The sequence below is a fragment of the Bactrocera tryoni genome, chromosome 4 (genome assembly GCF_016617805.1).
Source record: "Bactrocera tryoni isolate S06 chromosome 4, CSIRO_BtryS06_freeze2, whole genome shotgun sequence".
In the NCBI taxonomy this organism is placed as follows: domain Eukaryota; kingdom Metazoa; phylum Arthropoda; class Insecta; order Diptera; family Tephritidae; genus Bactrocera; species Bactrocera tryoni.
This window is the reverse complement of record NC_052502.1, coordinates 17,298,388-17,316,313: the sequence shown is the minus strand read 5'-3', so window position 1 is coordinate 17,316,313 and position 17,926 is coordinate 17,298,388. Positions and strand designations below refer to the sequence as shown.

The following is a 17,926-nucleotide window of genomic DNA, read 5'->3' as shown; positions in this document are numbered from 1 at the left end:
CTCTGTTTGCAATGATGCCTTTGGCATGCAACGCGTTTATTTTTGCAATATTTTTTCCATTTTTTCTATTTTTTCTTTATTTTTTTCTTGCATTTTCTTTATGCTTCAGCTACCGCATTTCTGCCACGCCAACAGCCGGTAGTCGTCTGCTTGGCCTTTTATTTCCAGCAGCTCCTGCGCGCAGCTATTTAACGATTGCAATATATTGCATTTCGCCATAGTCGCAAGTTGCCACAAAACGTTGCTGCAACCTTCTATGCCATAATGTCAGAATGCCACATTGACCATAAAATAAGTGTTGCTGACACATTATCATAGACGCATTTGTGTGCACTCGCCATTGTTTATGTTGCAAGCATGGCAGTTCGCTCCACAACAACAGCACGCGGTTGGCAATGCGGCTGAATGTTGGTGGCGTATCATCAACACCTTCTGCCACTCAATGATCGCACTTCTTGGCTTTTATGCCTTTATGCGTTTGTGGCTACTCGTTTGTTGCCGCAAACTTTTGCCTGCAACTGCATATGTATTGATATGTATAAATGTACATATGTATATGCGCAACCCGAGTTGCACTTCAAAAATGGCTTCTACTTTTCTAATGTTCCTATTGTAATAATTTTTCTTCATTTTTTTTTCATTAATGACAACAACAATTTACGCGCGCATTCATTGTTTGACCGTTTGGACACGCTCGAAAAGTTTCTATGGCACCATTGTTGTTGGTGCACTAAAATAACAATTTTTTTTCGAAATGGTTTCTGATAAATGGAATGAGGTTAGCCGGAGTCCTTAGTTGTTTATATATGAGAACGTCGAAAATTTCGGTACCTCGGTACGAAGTTGGAATTTTTTCGAACTCTTATAAAATTTGTATCTCAGCGCGTTTTGTTTTAATTTTTTTTTCAACTATATTTTTTAACCAGATTCTCTATGTTTACTTCCTTTAAGCCTATTAGAAAAATATACTACTTCTTCACATCTGAATTTATATTTTGTATTCCATACTCTGGTCACCCGACCTCCGAAAAATTGTATATTTCGGAGTTAAACTGCCAACTGAATCCTTACTCCTTACTTACTTCCTGGTCTTCCCATGACGGCACGATAATACAGTAAAAGCCGTTTGACCGGTTTCTTTCTTTAGTTAAAGCAACGAACCGATACACGGGTCTGTACTATTTACGAAGAAGGGTTGTAGGATTAGTCTAAATTTTGGTTTGTGAAAAAAGACGGACGCAAGACATTACACTTCATAATTGCTTAAAAATCGAAATGTTCATCGAAAATCTTATTTCTTTAATCATTGCTTGACAACAGTAAGAAGGTCGTGCGAAAATTTCAAGTTGATCGGTCCAGCCATTTGGAAGAAGCTCATCGACTTTGAAAACAGCGTTTCGGGTAGAACGCGTTTAAAGTTTTGGGAGCCGATCTTGCAAATACATATGTTCATTTATCCGAATATGTTCATAACTCCGAAACTGGAAGAACTTTATTTTTTCAGAGAATATTTTAAAATATACCTACGGTCGATTGGGAACAAGATAACAATTTGGACCTTGTTGCCGGAAATTTATAAATCCTTAAGTTCGTCGGTTCCAAAACTTCATGATGAAGATTGTCAGCAAATTTGCGTTCGTGATATGAATCAACTTAAACAACTCAACACTTCCTTCTTGACTGCTCCGCGTTTGGGTGGTTAAGACTTTAACACTTGGGAGCAGGAATGAAAATGAAACACCTTTGTAAATTTATATTGGCTTTTCTAAGGCCTCACAAAGGTGCACGTGCGATCACCCATCTAACCTAACCTAATCCTTCTGTAAATTTTGGAACGTCGTAAAATGGCGTTATCGTTTTCTGACGCCTTAACTACCAATCAAGTCCTTTCGTAATATTTAATTATTTTTATATGCTGAACAGGGTATATTCAGTTTGCCACGAAGTTTGTAACATCAGAAAGAAACGTCAGAGTCCTTCAAGTGTATAAATAATTGATAAATATCTTTGCGAAATTTGGCATGGATTATTGTCTAAAGCAATAGTTCAATCATCGACCAAATTGTTTTGGGTCGGACCATTATAACAGGTCAATTGAAAAGTCCCCGCCCTGCCGAAGTAAAACACATTATTTAACAAAATTCATTTTTTATTGAACATAGTTTCCGTGAAAGGTGATAAACTATTTATAGCGACCCTCTAACTTTACTATTTTTGTAGTACTATTTGTCCTTTGCTTAAAAATAGGCCTCAGTTTCAGCAATCGCCTTTTAATTCGACGATAATTTCTTTCCAGCGAGCATTCGTTTGAGATGTGAGAACAGGAAATAGTCGCTGGGAGCCAGATCTAGAGAATATCGTGAATGCACAAGTAATTCGAAACCCAATTCATGAATTTTTTCTATCGCTTTCACTGACTTGTAACACGGTGATTGCCTAAGTGAAATAACACTTTCTTTCACCGCAAATGCCGCCGTTCTTAGGTGATTTCGTCCTTTAAACGGTCCAATTACGCTAAATAATAGTCGCTGTTGATGGTTCTTTTTTTTTTCAAGGTAGTCAATAAAATTCATTCCATGCGCAGGCGCTATAATCTTGCCTGCCGTCAGTCTCGTCTTTCCTTTCTGTGGAGCTAGTTCATCGTATGAAGTCCACTCGGATAACTGTCGATTGAACTTCGGAGTGAAATCGACGCAAAAACTGCTCCGAATCATGAACTCATCGTTGTTTTTGGTCAAAAAGTAAGCTCGCGCGGCACCCAATTTGCACAGAGCTTTCTCATACCCAAATATTCGAGAATGATATGATGTACAAGTTCAGTTGAAAACTTTAGAATGTCTGCTATCTCGCACAACCTCACTTTACGGTCATTCAAAATAATTTTGTGAACTTTTTTCATATTTTCATCGGCAACAACCCCTTTTGAGTTGTATCGAAGACGTCCACTGCGTTCACCGTCTTCGGTGCTCATTTCACCACATCTAAACTTAACATACCAGTTCTTTATGGTTGATTTTTCTGGGCATTGTCCGGAAACTTGTCATCCAACAAAGTTTTTGTATCAACTGTATTTTTTCCCTTCAAACAGCAAAGCTTTATCAACACGCAATATTCCTTTTTATCAATTTTTTCACAATAATAAATGTTGCTTCACGCAAAATTATATAATTGACAAATTAATGATCCGACAGCTGTCCAGTTAATATACACGCCTTTTGTAGGTTAAGACTTACTAAATATCTTCTTCTTCTTCTTCTTTATTGGCGTAGACGAGAGGTTTCTCATCTTAGGCTCATTTCTTCTTTACATTGGGAGTTTTTTTTTACGTGGCGGGTTCCAAACCCAGCGCACAACCTTGGAGAGAGATGTTTCGCCTTCCCACTTTCGCTCGTCTTGTTGGATGTTTTTTGGCTATCCAGAGGATACTTGGTCTAAGACCGGAAGTCGTGAGCTGCTTGAGCCATATGTAAAAGAATCGTTTCTGGCCACTCTCAAGTGAATGGTGCTCAGAGAACTTTCCTAACTTGCGTGAACACATGGTTTCATAATCCTCATATGGATTTAATTTTATTAGCGCCATCTATCTATTAGCATATGGCTACCAAACAACGATTATTTTCCCAATATAAAAAAAAACAACACGCCTGTTTTGATTTTAACGTATATTTGTTGTTGTCTGTTGCAATTGGTTCCTAAACTAAACGTTTTCATAAAGGTTCTTTAATTGCATGTCGCAATCGGTTCGTAGTTTCAACCATTTTATACTTTATTTAACATACAATACAGCTAAAGACATTCTAAGCCACGCTCAATTTATTTTGCACAAAAATAAAGAAGGGTTACCTCCTTCTCTGCATTCATAACTTCATAATGAGTGGTCAGTTCAACCAATGCGGCCGGAAGAGCAAAATATGCACTTGTGCCTCGACTAGTCGGTGCTAACCGCCGCTTCGGCAACTGAGTTCCCAACCGTTACGCCTTCTCCTGTTGCTTCTCTGCGCACCTTAGCAAGCCTCTTATACTCATTATAACAACAATGTATAGCGTGTATGCCTGCATATGCATATGTACTCTCATTTGAGCCACCTTCTAATCGCCTCACTTGACTGACTGCATTTGTTCGTGTTTGCAATTTCGCGTTCGAAAAAAATTTGCATTACTCATGCATTTATGCAGCGCCCTCCTCCAAATTGCCAAGCGCTTAGAAGCGCTGAGTGCGAAGCGTAAGAGGGTGCGCTTGTTGTGTTTGGCTGCAAGCAATTTTGGCGGCATGTTGCAATCACCCCATCAGAGTTTCGAATTTATTTGAAGATTTTCCATTCAGGTGTCTCTAACTTACAAACTTGCATGTAGACTCTTAAATGTCTTTATAGTGTGTTTGTGTGACTGTGTGACTGTGTTTGGTTTTGCTTTTTGCTCGATAATTGTGTTCTGCGGCGTGTTGTGTAGTCGGTTTCATGCGTTGCATGCATGCGCTTCTTGATTTCATATTTATTTCATTAATTCTTCTTCTTTTTTCACAATTAACTTGTAATTATTTCGTTTTCATTATTGCAAAAATATATTTTCCCTTCTTCCAATAATAGTTTGAGTGTGTTTTTTGCAATTTAATTGCATTTAATTTGGTCTGTGCGCCATGTTGGGTGCCTAAAGCAGTCGTGTAGTGTCTACATACATATATAGTGGCTAGTTAGTGTGCAAATAAATTCTAGTAGTTAGTTTCTCTTTTTGTGCTCTGTTTTGCTCAATATTCTATTAGTTAAGAGAAAATTATACTCATTTTCTGTTCTATTAATTATTTGATTAACAGCTTGTTTAATTTTATTTTATTCTTCTTTCTATTTCCAGGTAAAATATAATAATAAATTTGACGTTTGGAAAGAGATCATAATTTCTGGTATTATACATTATGACTTGGTAAGGTAATTATAAACGTACATATGTATGTATATTGCATGTGATTCAATTTTTTTTTATATATGACAGATTGTATAATCGCAGCGCTGGGAATTATTTTTTGTATTTGGTATTTAAACATTACTACGAAAGTTGATTAGCATATAAAGTTATTTTTAATTTTTGCTACTTTTTCAAACAAAGAGCAGTCCCAAAATCTCAATCGCTTTCAATTACTGAATAATCGATTAAGGTTGTGTGCTAAAACCACATGTTTCCGATATCACAAGCTTCAATTTCAGGCATCAAAAAATCAGTTATCATGGCGCGATAACGGTCGCCATTGACGGTTACATGCTCACCGGTATCATTTTTGAAGAAATATTGACCGCAGACTTCACCGGCCCACAAACCACATCACACCGTTATTTTGTCTGAATGAAATGAAAGCTCTTGAATCTTTTCAGGTTGCTCTTTGTCCCAAATGCGGTAATTTTCTTGTTTACGAGTACATACCCATTGAGTCAGATATGGGCCTCATCGCTGCATAAAATTTTGGCTCGAAAACCTCGGACATTCTTAAAACTTTTCAAGAGCCCATAGAGCGAAGCATTGTCGCTTGGGAAGGTCGAGCGGCTTCAGTTCTTGCACAAGCTGTATTTTGTACGTTTTCAAGTTAAGATCTCGACGTAAAATGCGCCAAACCGTTCTATAATACAATCCGAGTTGCTGCGAACGGCGCCGAATCGACTCTCCATGGTCTTCGTGTATACTATCAGGTATGGCTGCTATATTTTCTTCACTGCAGGCAGGACGTGGTCTATTCGGTCGAATGTTGTCCAATAATGAATGCTAGGTTTCAGGACGGGTAATCCTCTTCTTTACTGGCGTAGAAACCACTTTCGCTTTCTTTTCGCTACGTGGCGCCAATTGGAGATCCCAAGCGAAGCCAGGTCCTTCTCCACCTGGTCCTTCCAACCAACGGAGTGGAGGTCTTTCTCTTCCTCTGCTTCCCCCGGCGGGTACTGCAACGAACACTTTCAGAGTTTTTCGTCCATTCGGATAACATCACATAGCCAGCCTAACCGTTGTCTTTTAATGGACCATAAATCTTTCGCAGAACCTTTCTATCGAAAACTCGCAACGTCGACTCATCAGGACGGGAATAATGAGTGACTTATAGAGTTTTGTTTTTGTTCGTCGAGAGAGGACTTTACTTCTTAATTGCCTACTTAGTTCGAAGTAGCACCTCATGGCAAGAGATATTCGAGGCAGACATTGTTGTTGGCATGATGCTGGTTCCAAGATAGACGATAATTTCGTCTACGTCTACGATTTCAAAGTTATGACTGTCAACAGTGACGTGAGAGCCAAGTCGCGAGTGCGACGACTGTTTGTTTGTTGACATGAGATATTTCGTCTTGCCCTCGTTCACTGCCAGACTCATTTTCTTTGCTTGCTTGTCCAGTCTGGAGAAAGCAGAACTAACGGCGCGGGTGTTGAGGCTAATGACATCAATATCATTGGCATACGTCATCAGCTGTACACTCTTATAAAAGATTGTACCTGCTCGATTAAGTTCTGTAGCTCGAGTTATTTTCTCCAGTAGCAGATTGAAGAAGTCGCACGATAGGGAGTGGGCTTGTCTGAAACCTCATTTGAGATCGAAAGGCTCAAAGAGGTTCTTCCCGATCCTGACAGAGCTTTTGGTATTGCTTAACGTCAGTTCACACAGCCATAGCGACATAAAGGCAGCTCCTTTTCGTGCTGTCGAAAGCAGCTTTGAAATCGACGAAGAAGTGGTGTGTGTCGATTCTCTTTTTACGGGTCTTTTCCAAGATTTGGCGCATGGTGAAAATGCTGTGTTATCGGTTGTTGATTTTCCAGATCTAAAGCCACACTGATAAGGTCCTATCAGTTTGTTGACGGTCGGCTTTAATCTTTCACACAGTACGCTCGATAGAATATTTCTACTAAACAAAAAATACAATTTCTGAGTACTAATTAGCAGCTTATGAAGTTCGCGGCAGTTTGAAAACCGCTGTAGTAAAGCCAAATCAGCTGTTTCTGTTGCTCTTAACACGCGCTCTTACTGTGACGCTCTGCCTTAAAATATTGCTCTTTCCACCTGCTTCGTGGCTTAATCATCGATCGCTGTTTACATTTTAATGCCAATAGCAAATACAAAAACAAAACAAACAACAGCAACACATCAACACCAAAGAAACAAAGGAAAGGCAATGCAAAAAGCATTTGAAAAAATACATTTAAGTAGAGCTATGTACACCTATGTAGCTGTGTATGTGTGTAGCTGATATCCGCCGTTGGTGGAACACCTTCCGCTACTGCGATTCCCACTCTTCAACTTGCTATGGCTGGCGTTTTTGCTGTTGCCTCAGCTGTTGTTGACTGTTGTTGTGCTATCTGATTGTCTGTCTGTCTGCTGTTGGCTGTTTCGTTGCCACTTTGTGGGCATGTGTGTGTGTGTATTGCCTGTTGCGCTTTGGCCATTCGCTGTCGCAGCGCTGGCGCAGTGCTCCCAGCCAAGCTGCTTTTGCCGTCAAGTCAGTTTCAATTCGAACGCGCTCGCTTTCACAACGTCACCGAAACCGCGCTGTTGTTGTGTACGCGTGCGGTAAAACGACAACCGCAACAACAAAATAAAATTTAATTAAACCAAACAGCAGAGCAGCAATATTCAAAAGTTCAGCTGTGAATCGTGCAAAACGCGAAGAGAATGTGCAGCGCAAAAAATTTCAAAGAAAAAATTAATAAAAATAAAGCAAAAATCAACTAACGAAAATGCTGCCATTTCGCGTTTGTGGCTGGAACGTGACGCTTTTGTTGTTATTGTTGTTGTGGAAATACGAAAATTCCACGTTATCAAAGTGACTGTCGCGCGGCGCTGTTTTTATAATTTTCGTTTCGCGGTTTTATCTCTTCCACGTTGACAGCAGCACAATAACAACAACGCGCGCAGCTAAAAGAGACTGCGACGCCTGAACGACTGCCAACCGTGCAAATAACTTTTTGTTTACTTTTTTCGCACTTTTTATTCTTTTTTTTAATTTATTTTTTCGAAACGACACAAAAAATTGCTAAAAAGCTTAGCATTAAGCAAAAATAATTTCAATAAAAATTGAGAAAAAATTAATTCAATGCTAAACCGGTGCGAATTGTGTGAATTATGCGGCATTTTGTTATTGTTGTATTGTTTGTGCATTAAATACAACAAATAAAACAACAAGTGTAATTAACCTAAAAAGAAAATTTTACAAAAAGTGTACGTACTCGCATGAGTCTGTGTGTATGTCAGTATATGCAATTGCATTAATAAATAAAATCACAATACAACCCTGTGCATGTAGGTGTTTTGTTGTGTTTACAAAAAAGTGCAATAATTCTGGTGAATGCTGGTAAATTACGTTTTTTTTTGTTAAAACAAAAATATTATTTTGTTTGATGCGCCGCTTAAAGGGCGGCCGAAATTTATTTGAACCAGGTTTTCAAGTGCTGTGCGATTCAAATTTGATGTGGAATTATTGTTGCTGTTCAAAATATACGTATATGGCTATATATGATATGAGTTACAAAATTATGATTGATTTTTTTTTTTTTTTTTTTTTTTTTTATTTATTTATTTTTTATTTATTTTTTATATTTTTGTTGATATAAATTTTTAGAATTTTCTTGTATAATTTTTTTTTTTGAATTTTTGATTTGTATTTTTTTTTTTTATTTTTTATTTATTTATTTATTTTTTATATTTTTGTTGATATAAATTTTTAGAATTTTCTTATATAATTTTTTTGAATTTTGATTTTTGTATTATTTTTTTATATATTTTTTAATTTTTTTTTAATTTTTATAATTTTTTTTATAGAGTTTCATTTGTTTACATTGCTTTAATTTTTGTATTGTGTTCTTTTATTTATTTTTATAATTTTTTCTGTGGTTTATGAGTAAAAAGATTCATTAGAAGCAGAAATCTAAAATAATGAAACAATTTTTTGTAAAATAAGACAAAAAATCTGAAGAAAAATGCAAAATTCTGTTAAGATAATATTCCTTGTCTTTGTTGTTATAAAACTAGCCTCACTTCGGTTGCGTAGAACTAACTGTCAGGGAACGTTAAAAAATACTTTTTAGGAAAATTTGTTTTTGTTTTTTAATTTGTCGCTATCGTATTGGATTACGAAATATTTAGAGCCGAGGAGATTGAAATAATAATAATTTAAGGAGTTACATGTGTTTCCTCGGGTAAAAACAGCCTTTTTCAAAAAATGTTTTCTCATATAAAAATCAAATATTTTTTACAATTAACAAAGAAATTCTGAAATTGTTGGAAAAAAATATTCTCAACTCGGCTATTGCGGCGCCATTTCCGGTGACTCCTCGGAAAAAAATGTGCACGCGTTGGCAGTACAACTACTTACAGGATCTTATAAAGTGAAAAAAATACGTGTTTTTGTTAAAACCTAAATCTGAAACTTGGACGAAAGAAAAAAACTGAAAATTGGATTATTGGCAGACATTTTTACAAAAAATAAGAATTTCCGTGAAATTTTCGCAACATGTTTTCAAATAGTTATAATCGGAAAAAGAAATCCTTCATCCAAGTCTTTAAGAATGTATAAAATTTTATGAAATCGGTTAAGTAGTTCTCGAGAAATCTTGCCAACCGACTTCAAAAACACAGTTTCGAGAAAAAAGCGTGTACAGGCGGCGCACTTAGCCTAGCTAGCCTTGAGCACACAAGTTCTCAAGGCTGTATCTCCGAAACTATTACTTGGATCAACTTGTAATTTTATGAGAATATTCTAGAGGTGCTGTAGAATTTTAATAAGACAATAAAAAAAATCGATTTTCTGAAATCCGTAAACCATGGTCACCCCTTAATTCGTCGTTTTCGTATTGGATTATGAAATTTTTAGAACCGAAGAGATTGAAATAATAATAGTTTAAAAATATTGAATACAATATTTTCCCAACTATTATATAGAAATAAAAACTATTTTTTTATGATGAAAAAAAATAATAATTTTTTATCATAAACATTTTTTATCATTAAAAAAATACTGAATAAGTATATAAAATTGAGATTATCTACATTTTTAAAGAAAAAATTCTTAAAATAATGTCCCGGTTTCTTTTTTGAGTCTTAAACCGAAAATTTTCTGTATGATTTTACTGTTTTTTATGCTCTGAAAACACGGTTTCTTTGGTAAACAATTGAATTTATTCCACCAAAACCACTTACAAGCTCTGGCTCTACTTAAGCAAAATAATTTTAAGTTACTTTTTGATAAATTTCATGGTCTAGTAAATCGTGGACTTATCGATAATCGATTAATAAAGTGACATTCTTTACTATAAATAGTTATCAGATTGACTAATTGACAGTAATTTAATTTATATTTTTCAACAACTTAAAATAATTTAATTTTTTTTCTTATTTTTTCAACTTTTTATTTTATATTTTTTAATGCTTTTTCGTTTATTTTTAAATATTTCGTTTTTTAATATTTTATTTTTTATTATTTTTTTTTTTTTTTTAACTTTTTAAATTTTTAAATATTATTTTCTTTTTTATTTTAATTTTTTTTTAATAATTAATTTTTTTTTTTTTTAATTTTTAATTTTTTTTTTGTTAATTTTTAAATATATTGTTTTGTTTTTGAAAGGCGTATACACTGAGCGTCAGCCCATGCGGAACCAGTTTCCAGAACCATTAAACCTCTTACTTTTTATTTTTTATTAAAATTTAACTTTATTGTTTTTGTTTTATTTTGTTTTATATATTTTCCAAATATTTCCCACCTGTGCCTGCGCAAAATCTCCCATGCGCTTGTCGACATGTCCCTCCGCTCACCTGAGTCAACATTTTGTTTCGTACACTGTCGGAAAACGTTTATATTTATGTTGTGAAAAAATGCAAAATCAAGCGAGTTAACAAGGCGGCGCACACACACACACACACACACACTTGCCTGGCTGCATAAGGGAAATATCTTGCAAACTGCCACCGCTTTGTAAACTCTTGCAACAGGGAATTTAAGTGCTTAACTTCCCATGACGAAGTCGCGCAATGCCAGCCAGCCAGCCAAGAAAGCGGAAGCAATTGCCAAGGAATGCAATAAGATAATAAATACACACATACGCACATACAATATTTATTATTTACTTGTGCAAACTCGCGAGCTGGTTCGCCTGTTTGGCCTGCTTGTTGTTATCGCTTCTGTGCGAAGGGAATATTCACAAGATAATAATTTTCCTATATTTTTTGCTTTAAAAGTAATTAAATTAAATTGCTACCGATGCGGTGAATATACCCACATATGTATGTACATATGTGTGCGTGAGCACTCTCATTTTATTTGTTTTTATGTGTGTGTGCGTGCAAGCACTTGTTTGGGTCCCCTTGTGGTCGCTGCACTGCTGTTTACCTGTTGCAACCATTTATTGACTCGCCGCAATTACTTGTGGCGCGCATTTAATTGCATACGTATGTAACTGCTTATTTACTTACATACATACATATGTACATGCATACATAGATATATACATATATATGCATACATATTTATATACTTAAAGTTGCATCCTTTTTCCTGCTCATAATCCTTTCGGGCTTCAATGACTCCGATTACACATTGACTGACCGACTCATATTTCGAAATTCCAGCGCTAAGGAATCCGCTTAAGCGCTTGACACCCCAAGCAATTTAATTTGTGTGGAATTTACTTTTAAAAGCCGGTTAAAATGTGGCTTTGTTCGATTTAGTTTTGATTTCAGTTTTTATTTTTTTTATCCTTATTTATTTATTTTTTTATTTTTTTATTATTATTTTTTTATTACTTTTTTGTATATATATTTTTATAATTATATTTTATTTTATATATATATATATATTTTTTATTACTTATTTTTTTATCTATTCTTATTTTTTTTTGTTTTGTCTCCTTTGTTTTGTTTTATTTTTATTTCTTTTTTTCAATTCTCTCAAGTATTTATCGATCGTGATCGCACCGGCGCAGCTAACGGCGCTTTAAAGATAGATGTGTCTATATGTATTTATGTGTATGTGTGTTCTGCTTTCAACCAGTCGCGTTTAAAGCGTCTTACAATTAGCAGTCACACCAGCGTCTTGTAGACGCGCTGTACCCGTTTGTGTGGCTAATGTTTACATGTGTCTGTATGTGACAGTTAAGCGGCTTCAATCGGCACACACGTCGCTCTCCACCTACTTTATTGCCATTTATTCACGTATTTGATTTGCTTATACCCAACGCGTGTAGTTTATATGGTATTTAGATGCAGTGAAGCTTTATGGCAACTAATCTTTTATGAGGAGGTGCGACTGAGTGTCGATTGAGTATTAATTTGGCATGATTAAGGCTAAATATATAAATTATCTTGGAATTGTCTTCGGTTCACGACTTCGACTTCGATTCCTTTCGCTACGTTTAAGCGCTACTCGCCTGCCTAACACCATGTCCCGATCGATACTTAATCACGAGTTTTAGACTGTTAAGTAGATTATCTCACTAATCTACTAGATTTAACAAGATTTCGCCAAATATAACACTTCTTCATCTAGTCACCGAGGAGATTTGCAGCTAATCTACTCGAAATCTCCCTATGCGGCTCTGAGCTCCATAACTTATTTCATTTATACTAGTTGTTAGTTCGATTTGTCACTCTCTAAAGCTTAGTAAATCGAAAGCAGTCTACATTTTGCTTCTTTTCGAAAATGAGAAAAAGTATTAGAAATATATTTATTGCAAATTTTAACCGATAAAGTTAGAACTCGGGAGCCATATGGTATTAAAAGCTTCCGACCATTTAAAAACAATATCCAACTCTTAGAAAACAATGGAAAGGCTTCGAGTCCCTTCTTCTTATGAAACATTTCATTAAAATTCTGTACTACGATCGCTTTTGTGTGGCTTGTGAGAATTTTAATCATTAGGAGCCATTGAAAACCTGCCCATCTGTCATAAGATCGTTTTTTTTATGAGCTGAAAGCAATGAAAAGCCTTCGAGTGCGTTCTTCTTACGAAAAATTTCCATAAAACTCTGTACTATGATCTCTTTGGATGTCTTATTAGAATTTTAAGTAACGGGAGCCATCGGAGACCTTTCATCTGACATAAGATCGATTTTTTATGAGCTGATACAAGTTTGGTCATGAGGTTAAAATTTCATAGTATCGCGTTCAATGGTCAAGAGTTCACCCTTCAAATATGAGTTTATTTCGTATAAGCTAATGACTGTTAATGTCAAGTTATTAAACCTGGAGAATTCAGATCCAAAATACGCTCAACCGCCATACATGTAATGAAAGCTTTTACTTGCTGGAGCTAGTGTTAGTCATGAGGTTCGTGTTCGGATGTCGTTTTGAATCACCTATGAATGTGCGAACAACGGCCGTTATCAGACAAAATACACACCCCTCTCAACTAATCGTAAAATATGGGTTACTTCGTATTAATAATAATTAACCTGGAACTTGAACGAAGGAAAAAAAAACTGAAAATTGGATTTTACGCAGACATTTTTACAAAAAAATCAAATTTTCAATAAAAATCGAAGTCAAAGTCGTCCAAGTCTTTAACAATTGTATCTCGAAGAGCTGTGTAAAAACGAAGATCGGTTAAGTAGTTCTCGAGAAATCTTGCCAAGCGATTCAAAAAACACAGTTTCGAGAACAACGCGTTTAAAGGCGCCTCACTTAGCCGCCTAGGCTTCAAGGCTGTATCTCCGAAACTATTACTCGGACCAACTTGAAGATATAGGACAATATTCTAGACCTGTTGTAGAATTTATTAAGGCCATAAAAAAAATCGATTTTTGAAACTCGTAAACCCATGTAATCCCTTAAGCTTGAAATTCTACAAAGAGTCCACTCTTCACTCATAAAGTTCTTTAATTAATTAAAATCTATGACTATATTTGCGAGAGATTACCACGCCACCATGACAAAGATGATAAAATTCAATATAATACTTTGGGATCATAGCGTTATCCGTCTGAAGGTAGTCTCATGAACAATTTTCCAAAAATCAATATAATTTTCATTTTTTTTTTTTCAAAATGGTTATGACTGTTTACAATTACTACTCATTTTGCATTCACTGTAAGCCCTGAGTCGGCGCTAACACATAATTTTAGAGATTTTATTTCTTTCAAAATAAAACTTTTTTCTTCCTACAAACCCCCTCTCCGCTTCTGCATACAATAAATCATTAAATCCTGAGAGATTTTTCATTTTTATTATTTAATTCGTTCGTCATGCTTCAAATATAAATAAAACCAGTATGTATGTATATAAATTTGTCCATTTGTCGCATTCGCGCGCTCATTCACGCAAACACACCTGTCTACATTCGCACGTAACGTTGCATTCACCGTGCATTAAGTCACCTCCGCGCTTGCATGTGCATGGATTTATGTCGTTGGTGGCTTTGATGATAACCAATAGTGTTGTTAGTGACGTTATTGTTGTTGTGGAATTTGTTGTGCTTGACCACTACATGATTAGAACTGGACGTTAGCGTGTAGTTGGGTCACCTAATTTTGCTTGCCACTTAAACGTCGCTTTTACACACCCGTTTCTGCAAGTAGTTGATGTATTAACAGTGTTGTTTTTGTATATCACATTGTTTTTCGTTTCTTTATTCGCTGATTGTCAGTTGAGATTTTTATTAACAGGTTGTTGTCTTTGCTGACTTTTATGTTTTTACGGTTTTAGATTTTGTTTTTGTGTATTTTTTGTGTCTTCTCTTTTGTTTTTGTTTCTTTCTTTTTGTGTATTTTTTTCTTTTTTTTGAGTTTTGCTTTTCTTGTGAAACTGCTTTCTTTCACTTCTTTTGCGCCAAGTTCTTTTGTTGCGTCCTGCCGTTGTTTACAAAAGAATCCAAGAAATTACTAGAATGTTTTGGTATTTTCTCAGCATTTTTTTTCTTATTTTATGTTTTAATTGTTCTTTTACTCATCAAAATTGCAAAGTTTTTATGTAACATTTTTTATAATAATTTTTCTTTTTAATAAATTTTTGAAAGTAGTTTTATTTAATTTGTTTTGTTTAAATTTTAAGTTTTATTAATTTTAGTTATTGGTTTTTTATATATACATACATATGTATATTAATATTTCTTTTTTTTTTTAATTTGTAATTTATTTACTGTTTTAATTATTATTTCCTGTTTTGGTTATTTGTTTTTAATATAAATACTTTTAAAGTTATATTTACAAAATTTACTTTTTATTTTTTCTTATTTTGTTTTTTTCCCCTTTTTGTTAAATTTTTGTCTTATTATTTATTTTTTAATATATACTAATTGTCAATTTATTTTTCATTTATTTTTATTAAAATTTGTTTTTCAACTTTTTTATGTAGTGTATGTATGTGTATGTATGCAAGAAATTATACTTTTATTATTTTTTAACTTTTTTATATTTATGTGTTTGTTTAATTTCTACACTTAATGTTTTATAATTTATTTTTAATTTTTTGGTAATCCCTTAATTTTTTTATTATATTTATATTTATATTTTTAGGTTTTTTTTTTTAATTTTTTTTTTTGTTAACAGTTATGTATAGGTTTTTTTTTTTAATTTTTGTGTTTATGTTTTAGTTTAATTTCTGTTTGTAAATATTTAAATTGTTTTCATAAAACATTTAATTTTTTTGTAATTTTTTTCATAACTTTTTTATATGCATTTTTAAATTTTTTTGTTACATTTATATTGTTTATTTACTTTTATTTTTTTTATTTCCTTTTATAGATTTTTTTTATTTTTTTTTTGTCAAAACTTTTAGTATGTTTTATTATTTTTTTGTATTTATCATTTGGTTTAATTTCTTTTTATATGTCTTTTTATTATTTTTTTTGTTAAAACTTTAAAAATAAAAAATTTCTAAAGTTTTTTATTGATATTTTGTTAAATTTCTTTTCTTAATTTTTTACATATTTTTAAATTATTAACATTTTTATTATTTTTTTTTAATTAAACAATTTTTTAAATATTTTGAAAATTTTTTGTATTTACTTTTATTTATTTTTTTTCCTTTCCTAATATTTTTATAATTTTTTGAATATTTTTTCTTTCAATTGCGTCCACCTCAAACAACGCTTGTCTAAATCAGCTTTCTAGTTCTATAACGAATGGTGCCCCGTGCTGATTGTGCTGCTCCCTCCCATGCATACATTCATACATACATAAATATTTCGTTCATTAAAGAGATTTTCAGTCATTAGCACCAGCACGTTGCTCTGTAATAGCTTCGCATAAAACTTACTGATCTGTAAAGTTATAAAAACTGAAAGGCTTGCATGTGTGTGTGTGTGTGTGTGTGTGTGTGTGTGTTGGAGTTTGTGCTGATGAAGTAGAGTTGAGTAGAATAGAGCAGAACTGGCGTGACTCATGCGCATCTATTTAATATTGGCAGTAGTCATGAAAGTTGTGCATGAAAATAAATTCTGATTTTCGCACGCGGCGTAATTGTGTTGGCTACTTTATATTTTAATTTTTTTATATTTTTTTGTGAACTAGTTTTGATCTGCGGATTTCTGTGCTCTCTAAGTAAGGCATGTGTGCTGAGTTTTGAGATATGTTTATATATGTATGTGGAGTGCTGATAATGTTAGAATTTCAGATAGGCAACACGTAAATTTCATATATTTTTTTCGTCTGAGAAGTTGATTTTGCGCTATTTTCATAGTTTTGACGCCATAGAAGTTACCCATGAGCATCTCGTTGAAATTTAATGGCGCTAAGTGTAAGCACTAATCGAAAATTAAATCGATAGCGCTTGTGTTCGTATGGAGTGCTTATGTGTTTGAGGAAAGTAGAATTCTAGAATATCATTAACGATGATTTTGTTCTTGATTTTACAAATTTAATAGGGAGGTCTTTAAGTTTCTTAAGCCTAATATTAAAGCATTTTTCTTAGTTTAAGGAGTTACATGAGTTTCCTCGACTAAAAAACCTTTTTCAGCAATTTTTTTCTCATATAAAAAATGAAATATTTTGTTAGAATTTTTTGTTGTCACAAACATCGGCTATTAACAAAGAAAGAATGCAATTTAAAAAAAAATCTTTTAACTCGGCCATTGCGACGCCATTTCCAGTGACCCCTCGGGAAAAAGATGCGCTCGCGTTGGCAGGAAGCTCCTTAGAGGATCATTTAAAGTGAAAAGATGTGTGTTTTAGTAAAAACCTTAACTTAGAACTTGGACGTAGAAAAAAACAACTGAAAATTGGATTTTTGTGAGACTTTTTTACAAAAAAATAAAAGGTTTCAGTGAAAATTTTGCGAAATTTTTTCAAATAGTTGTAATCGAAAAAAATCCTTTCTCCCAGTATTTTACCTGTTAAAAATTTCATAAAGATCGGTTGAGTAGTTCGCGAGAAATCTTGCCGACCGACTTTAAAAACACAGTTTCAAGAAAAACGAGCTTAGAGACGTCCTCGTACGCACAAGTTCTCAAGGCTGTATCTCCGAAACTATTACTCGGACCGACTTAAAAACTGAGGACAATATTTTAGAGATATTGTAGAATTTAATAAGAAAATAAAAAATATTCGATTTTTTGGAAACCGTAAACCCATGTAACCCTTAAACAGTACTGAGTGCGAAGCGAACACTCTGTACTAATTGATGCCTGTCCTTAGTCTTTTCGCAGAGAGCGAGTTATTTTTCCAGTTCCAAACAGATTATCGAACCCTTCGGAATACGTCGCTGAGAATACTGTTACCACGAGAAAATTCATTCTTGCAGTTTTTCTATATTAATCAGAGTCGAAAGTCTTAAAAAAACATTTTAGAAAGTAGTTTACACTTTAATTAGATCCTTTCAATATATATTTTTGGATTGCTTCTTAGTAAAATTAAGAAGAGCCTATTGATTTACATATGTCTATGTTTTCCTGATTCTCTCTAACGAAGCGCATTCGGTGTTTACTGTTATAAAGAAATTAAGAGTTTTTCGATTGTTTTTCTGAGCTGAAACCGATTTCGGTT

At 33.9% G+C, this 17,926-nt stretch overlaps 1 protein-coding gene across 5 annotated transcripts in view; it reads left to right on the top strand.

Annotated features, from left to right (window-relative positions):
* The first annotated feature begins 7,985 nt into the window (after positions 1–7,985).
* Positions 7,986–17,926, top strand: part of LOC120773973 (partitioning defective 3 homolog) — a 61,030-nt gene continuing 51,089 nt past the window's right edge. For all 5 annotated transcript variants that reach the window (XM_040103218.1, XM_040103217.1, XM_040103215.1 and 2 more), the window contains exon 1: positions 7,986–8,312. The gene's annotated coding sequence lies outside the window, so the exon portion shown is untranslated. The remainder of the gene's footprint in view (positions 8,313–17,926) is intronic.